Here is a 7,358-nt window from a genome sequence, read left to right on the forward strand (position 1 = left end):
CCAGGAAGAAGACAGAATGCCACTTGACAATTTTTAATTCTTCTGGAAGAAACAGTTGGAGATCATATGCTCCCTAGCAGTTAGAATACCAAAATAAGTACTTTTGCCAGCAGCAGTAGGAAAACACTTTTTTGTCCCGTCTGTACTTTGCACCATGTTTCCTAAAATCACATACTGATATCACAGCCGTGTGCAGCTTGTGAGATTTGAACAGCACATTGAGTTAAAATTTGATGGTTCTGCTGTCTCATGGGACACAGTCTCCTTGCAACATTTAAAAAGAAAGAAAAAAAGAAAGCTTTTCTCATTTATACATCTGATACACTTCAGAGAAAACACTTCTTCAGAGCTGCTTTTATGAGTCCTGAGAGTTAGTCATGTCTGGCAAGGATGGGGAAGCCAAATGTGGTGTTTTTGTCAGTAAAAGGGAAATAGTCCAGCTTGGGCTTTTGGAAGTTCCCAAGCATTCCCTCAGTGAGTGACTGAGCTGGAGAGCCACAGACATCCTCAGCGCAGGATACCAGATCTGTAAAGCTGGAAACTTCTTCACAGCTTCCTTTTTTATATGTTAGTCACATAAAACAGATCACACTGCAGTGTGGCTGTGATATTTCTCAGTTGCCCTTAATAACCTCTCACCTGTGACTAGGACAGAAAACCTAGCATCAGAGAAGTCTTTTCCAGCTTGTTTTTAGACAGTGAGGTGGCAAGCAAGCTGACGATGGAGATAGAAACGCTGCCTTGATTCTATGGAGCCACATGGAAAATCCACATACATTTTCACCGTTGGCTCCTAGGTCCATGCTGTTACAGTAAATGGTGGCTTGCTGTGTGAATGCTTCCTGAAATACATCTGCTTTTTCAGACCTTGTTCCGTTTCACTGGGGACAGTAATTGCAGCCTACCTAAAGGAAGAACAAGTAAAATCATATACTCTCTGACTATGGGAACCCAAAAATAAAGACATTTTTTGGCAAGATTAACCACAGAGTTCTTTGACATATCTTTTTGTTCATTCAGAGGCTGACTTCATCCTCTGACTCATGCTCTGATTGCTGCTGGTAATTACTGAAACCCATTTAGCACACTAAGTAATAAGTAAGGCAGAGACTCAGTGTAAGCATACAAAGTGCTGCTTAGGTGGGCAAGCTGATCCAGTCTAGGAGACCATGTGGGAGTATGGCAAGTGTTCCAGCATAAAGAGAACTGAAGTCATCCTACAGCAGAAAATCAGCAGAGTGGAGGGGGAGTTCTGGAAGGTCTGCTAAGCTGTCAGTTAATGAGCATCATTTCCCACCACCCCCAGTGAAGGCTGGCAATGACAAGTATTTTCTTTCTAAAGATTCCTGCCATCAGGTAAGGTTTTCTTTAAGCTTCCAACCTTTTGCTTCTCCTTGGCATTCTTCTTGAGATGCTATTTCAGGGTTAAGAACAAAGAACAACTTCTAACTTAAAACATCTGTGGAAATGGACACAATCTGCAGACTCTGCATGCTACAGATGGCAAATTTGTACCGCAAAACTTAAATAAAAGTCATGGGAAGCCATTTGTTTTAGTGCTTTGCCCACGTTATGTGTTGTCCTGCTTCACTGTCCTACAGATTGCTAAATGGTGCTACTAGTATTAACAAGAGTCCTTCAGCAAATATGGTCTATTTGTTATTATAGCATTTAACTGCAAAGATGGATCAAAAGCGAGCACTTCTTGTTTTGCACTCCATACTTTCTTTTTTTAGCATTGCCAAACTAAAGAATTAAAGAATCAGTTCTCCTTTAGTGCAATAACTCCCCCCTGTCTCACATCTCTCCCACCCCTGTCTCCACCTTTTCTTCATTTCATGCTATAATTGTAGGCCACCTAGCTCAAACAGCCACATTGTTTTCTTGAATAAGTCTCTCTCTATTAAGTTTTTTTCCAGAAGCTTTTGACAGAATGAAAAAAAGCAATATGAGGAATGTCACTGTAACAATGTAAATTGTATGCTTGCATTTTTTATTAATAAGGCAAGACTCTCCAAGGGACTAAGTTACATTGTTTTATGAGATTAAATTATTAGACCTGGAACTGAGAAGGGCCTTGTCCTATTGTTGAAGAGGCTGCTGGGGAGCATGGAACTGCAGGGAGCATTGGCGAGTCATGGTGAGATCTTATTTCTCCATAGAGAACTAATATTCCAGCTGCTCCAAATGCACCTGAATTGGTACTAGAGAGATGAGGAAGCTAACTTGTGGCAGATGGGACCAGACCAAATGGTCAGTGAAATGAACACATTCAACTAATGCACTAACCATTCCTAAACTGTTCTCCATCAATAATTTAAGGCCTTATGTCATAGTTTGTTAAAAATTATCTTTGATTAGTTATGTTATTAATACAATACGCATATTACAATCGTGTCACATTTTCTATCCATCAAAGTCAGAATAAGTCAATATGAGTGCATCAATAATTTATATTGGGTATACTAGTCAATTTTCTGCATTGAATAACATTGACTGCTGGCAATTACTGAATGCAACTGGTGCTTTTACCTCTATAGTCATATTTTAAACGAGATCATATTTATTTTTCAAAATACATATAATATTGGATTACTTGAGTTTTGCTGTGATTTTTCAAAGCCAAACTCTTTTGGTTTGGGTTTTTGTTTTTTTTTTTTTAACATAAGGCTCCAAACAGAATGAAGCAGATAGTGCCTGCAATATTTCAGAAGTAAAAGCGGAGTATACATGACTTACTGCATGTTGCTCCCTAACATCTAGCAATAAGCAACCCCCTCAGTTGTTTTTTCTGGTACAAGTGTAAGTAGAAAGCATTATCCTTAATTTAAATGCATTTGGAGTATGACAGAACAGAATCTGAACTGGTGATTTCCATTATGCATTTAGTTTCACATAAAATAGTATCCCACTTATTTACATGACATCCTTAAGGGAAAAAAAAATATTGATTACAACTTGTGTAAAGCTTCTAAATATCCAGATTTTTTTAATTCACTCCTTTTCTTTTTTTTTTTTTAGGATCCTATTAGGCTTTAGTAAGGAAGTATGTTCCAGAACCCTATGGAAATCTACCATTAAGGAATTAGGCCCCTTGTCTGGAAAGGCCAAGTCACTCTATAGCCTGTACTGCTAAGTGCAGAGGAAAGGTATCTATTCTGCTCCAGCTCAAGTTGAATGTACCAGTGTCTGTGTCAATGGTAAGAGAATCTAAGACATACTTGTTTAAAATCACAATTCTTTACCTGAGATTCAACAAGAGGCGAAAACTCATTTCTGAAAACAAGTTGTGTAACATCGATAACTTCAAGCATTTTGTCTTCAGGACGTATATGATTCCATATATTATATAATAATTCTGCTCTTCAGTAAAATAAAAATCTGTCGGAACCACATTTTTTCCTCTGCTTTTCTTTTTAGAGAAAAAGACAAGGGACAGATTTTAGAGGTAAAAGACACAGCAGAACGTGGAATAGGCTGCTACAGATCATCAGATTTTCCTGGTGGCATTAGTCATGGAGGATCGAGAATTACCTCTTGCTAGGCAATAAAAGAGTCTTCAGAAGCAAGCCCTCTGGGCACACACAACAAATACCAATAATACTCATATTAACTGATCTGCTAGTTTTATTTTTTAAAATAGAAATAGAGATTCAGATGCTGTTTTTCTTTTAGCTAAGAAAACCAGATACAAATGAAGAAAAAAGTGAATGAATCAATGCTATTCTCTTAAATGAGATGAGATAAATTTACTGAAGTACTCTGGATGGTTGCATACTGAAACTAGTTTCTGGTCATTTCTGTCTCAATATACCTCTGTAGCAAGTAGCTCAGGAGAATTTCTGCTGTTGTAGAGGCCCATTCCTTACCTATTTTGATATCATAGGCACAACAGAAGAAATAATCCATGTACTGAATGAAAACAAATGTTTAAATGCTACAGAAATTCTTTGGCAGTTTCAGCTTATACTCCAGTGATAAGGGATCTACATGTCACTGCAGTAGCTCTGAGCTGCCTCAGGAACCATGCTGATTACAGCTGCCTTCTGCTGCTGGAGCAGTAGGCATGCTTGAAGTGGGGTTAAGGTGCTTGGCCCCCATTGCTTCCCACCTGCTCCCTGAACAGTTTGTTTTCATACCATCAGCCCTATGCTTGGTGCTCTTGTTGTGCTCTTTTCAGTCTGAATGGTCTTCATACTCACAGCCACAAAACATGACAGAGTTCAAGATACCAGCTGACACTTGCATGCCATGGAGCTTCAAGAGCTCAACTTAAAGAGCTTGTTCTGCTCTCTCTTTTACTGCTGGGATATGCAGCTTCCCAGAAGTCATCTCCTTTGTCTTTCTTGTGTCAGGTGTGACCTGAATTTCATACAAGCCTCCGTAACCTGGTTTACATGCTACAATTCCCCAACTTAGGAGGATTAAATCAGTGGTGTATACTATCACCATCATGTTCATCAAGAGCAACATGTATTTTCCTATAAAGGTAGACATGCAACACAGCACCAGTCTGAGAGCTAGAGCCCCTTAGTCCCATGCTGATTGCTCTGGCTGCTTCATTTTGCTTATGCCAGAACAATCCTGTAAGCCAGTTGGAGGCCCTTTGGCATGAGCACGAAGAAAGAAAAACAAACTGTTACTGTCTATATCAGACTAGTAGGTTCATCACTCCAAAATTCCATTTTTTCCAGATGTGCGTACTGCTTAAAAATATTTAAGTAGTTTTCTAAAACTTTATGGGTTTCTGTAGATTATGAAAAGTGTAAGGAAACAGAGATCACCTCCAGAATAAATATGGAATCTCTTAGGATTTTTAAAACTCTTTATTATAACAAAGTTATCTGCTAGGAAGAAAAACTGAAAACTGAATCTAGTAGAGGTTTCCGGATCTAACTTCTATAATAGAGAAATAGAGATCAACAGCCTGTTCTAGGCATCATCATGAAAAGCCACTTAATTTACAGAGAATTATCCACTCAGGTGCAAATTATGGCTAAAAAGCAGAGTGTTCCTCTTATTCTGGTAGCCTGTATGTATCACTGGACAGCCAGAAAACAATCTTTCCAAAGCACAGTGTGAGTATCTTGAATCCAGTGCAATAGTTACCTCTATCACAAGTTCAGGATATTTGCACCTGCTCTGAAGCCCACTCTGAAAACTGCAGGTTAGGAAATCAGACAGATGAAGAAGGTAAATGATTTAGAGCAGAAGTCTTCACCTCTCCAATGCCTTATAAAAGCAGATGGCTTTGCTGTTTGAAGTAGGTGGCAGTTATACTAATAATCTCAAAATTAACCTAATTAATTTATGATTACAGAATCAAGAGTTCTCACTGCAAAGGGAAATTAAGTCTTCAGTGGGAAACAGCCACTTCTCCTCTTCCTGTTTGCTTATCTGAAGAGCATACAATGCCAGTTCTGTATCTTAGCTATCAAACACTGTCATTTCATCAGGACTGTACATTTAAGTGGACTGTGCAAAGTTGAACAATCACGGAGGTAACTATAATGGAAATGCATTTTAAAAATAACTCATCTGCTTACAAATAATATAAAATATGGTAGGGAGTATCTGAATATTTAAAAATATTTGGTTAACTGATCTCAGTTTATAATCATTCTCTTCCTCCCACAAAGATGTTTCCACTAAACATCTGCCGGTATGAACTGCACTAAAAAGAGGAGCTATCAACAGAAGGTAATTTTAATAAGCACTGTTCTTTGTTCCTTATATTTTAATGACTGATATAATTAGAATGAAGGTTAAGGGAATATTTGTTTTCCTTTCCCTCAGGGCTACTTCGAAACAGTTTGACTTGCAAACTGCTTTTCAAACTCTTGCAGCTATAACGCTTAAGCAGTCTGATGTTGTACAGGGGGAAAAAAAAAGCAAACCCAAAACCAAAACCCAGAAGTGGTTAAGCACCAAAAGCACCACCCAAACTCTTTTTTCCAAGCCATTGCAGCAAGGACTATATGGAAGTTTGGGGTCCCAAACTCTGTTGCAACATTATCCCCAACTGATCCAGCTGTATAAACTCCACCTTCTAGAATCCCAGTGCTGATGATATATGGTCCAGAAAACTCATGATACTTGGTAGCTCAGTTTTTTGAGGGAATTTCTTAAGGCCTAGGTAGAGACTAGCTGTATGTCAATATTCATATTCACTTCTATTACCTATTGCATTGGTAATTAAAGTACGTTATTTCAGCTCACAACTTAAACTAGACATCATCTTCCACTAATTCAGATGATCTGACATTAGAAAAAGTGAAAATGTTTTCTAAACTTCACCATAAACAAGTCAGAGATTGTGTTGCACAGTCCTTCATACCAGCCATATTCAAGATAGTATCAACTGCTAATATAAGCTTCATCCAGGTTAAGTGTGGATTCACAATTGTCTGTGAAATTAGTCAGAATACAGGTTTCATTTTGTCTATATATTTTTATGAAACTTCATGTCAGAAGGGGAGGCTAGGTGATGCCTGAGTTAGAAAGCCATTACAGCGGCATGCATAGACAGTACTTGATCTGTCATAAAACCTGTTGTACAAAGACATCTCAGAAACATTTTTAGAGGGTTTGAACTGGCTGAATATGTTCATACTAGTACAGCATTTCTAAAGTTGTAGAGGACCCAGAATTCGGGTTCAGTCAAGAACTAAATCCTTAGGCACTCTAAAATTTGTGAAGCACTGTCAATCCACACAGGATCTGCCACTGGATCCAGCATCATACCGAACTTTTGGGTACTTACCTGCAGAGTCAGAAGTTTTGTCTTTTCTGCCTGGAATCTTCTCCATTATGATATGGAGAGCTTCACACTTTTCTAAGTGTTTTGGAGGTAGAGAAGTCCAGACAGAGCTATCATTTGGCCCTAGCAAGTGTTCATACTGAAGCATATTCAGAAACCTCAGATTACACTCCCTGTAGCTATGCAGGTTAATAACAGTAACAAAGTCCAAACCCTCAGCAAACATTAGATGAATCCTGCATGCCCAACAGAGTTACTGTGAACAGGGAAGAGCAGGCACCTTGTTTCTGGAGTGGATGGTACATTCAAAGTCTACTGGTAGTAGATGGATAGTTTGCTGGTAAAATCATCAGAGAGAGAAAACATCCCTGTAAAGTGACAGGTGATTTTGAGAACCAGATCCACTACAAAACAACTTGAATTAGCTGGCCAAGTTGTGCATAAAATAAATACTTTCCTAAGGCTTTTCAATTAACATAGAACAAAGAACACAGTTGGGCAGAAGTATAGAAGCTCAACACTCAGTGCTAGGAACAAGTCAACCTATTATAGCCATTACAAGGGAGGTGAAAGGGTCCCACATCCAGTGGAGAAAAGG

General features: G+C 38.6%; 1 long non-coding RNA gene across 2 annotated transcripts; it reads left to right on the forward strand.

Moving 5' to 3' along the window:
* The first annotated feature begins 952 nt into the window (after nucleotides 1-952).
* Nucleotides 953-3,395, forward strand: LOC136008710 (uncharacterized). 2 transcript variants are annotated; one of them, XR_010610203.1, is made up of 3 exons: nucleotides 953-1,356; nucleotides 2,005-2,253; nucleotides 3,022-3,395. It is a non-coding gene; the product is annotated as an uncharacterized LOC136008710 (long non-coding RNA). The 2 variants fall into 2 exon arrangements; XR_010610202.1 differs by having other exon boundaries at nucleotides 2,005-2,140.
* Nucleotides 3,396-7,358: the final 3,963 nt, after the last annotated feature.

This window comes from Lathamus discolor, chromosome 2 (assembly GCF_037157495.1).
Source record: "Lathamus discolor isolate bLatDis1 chromosome 2, bLatDis1.hap1, whole genome shotgun sequence".
In the NCBI taxonomy this organism is placed as follows: Eukaryota; Metazoa; Chordata; class Aves; order Psittaciformes; family Psittacidae; genus Lathamus; species Lathamus discolor.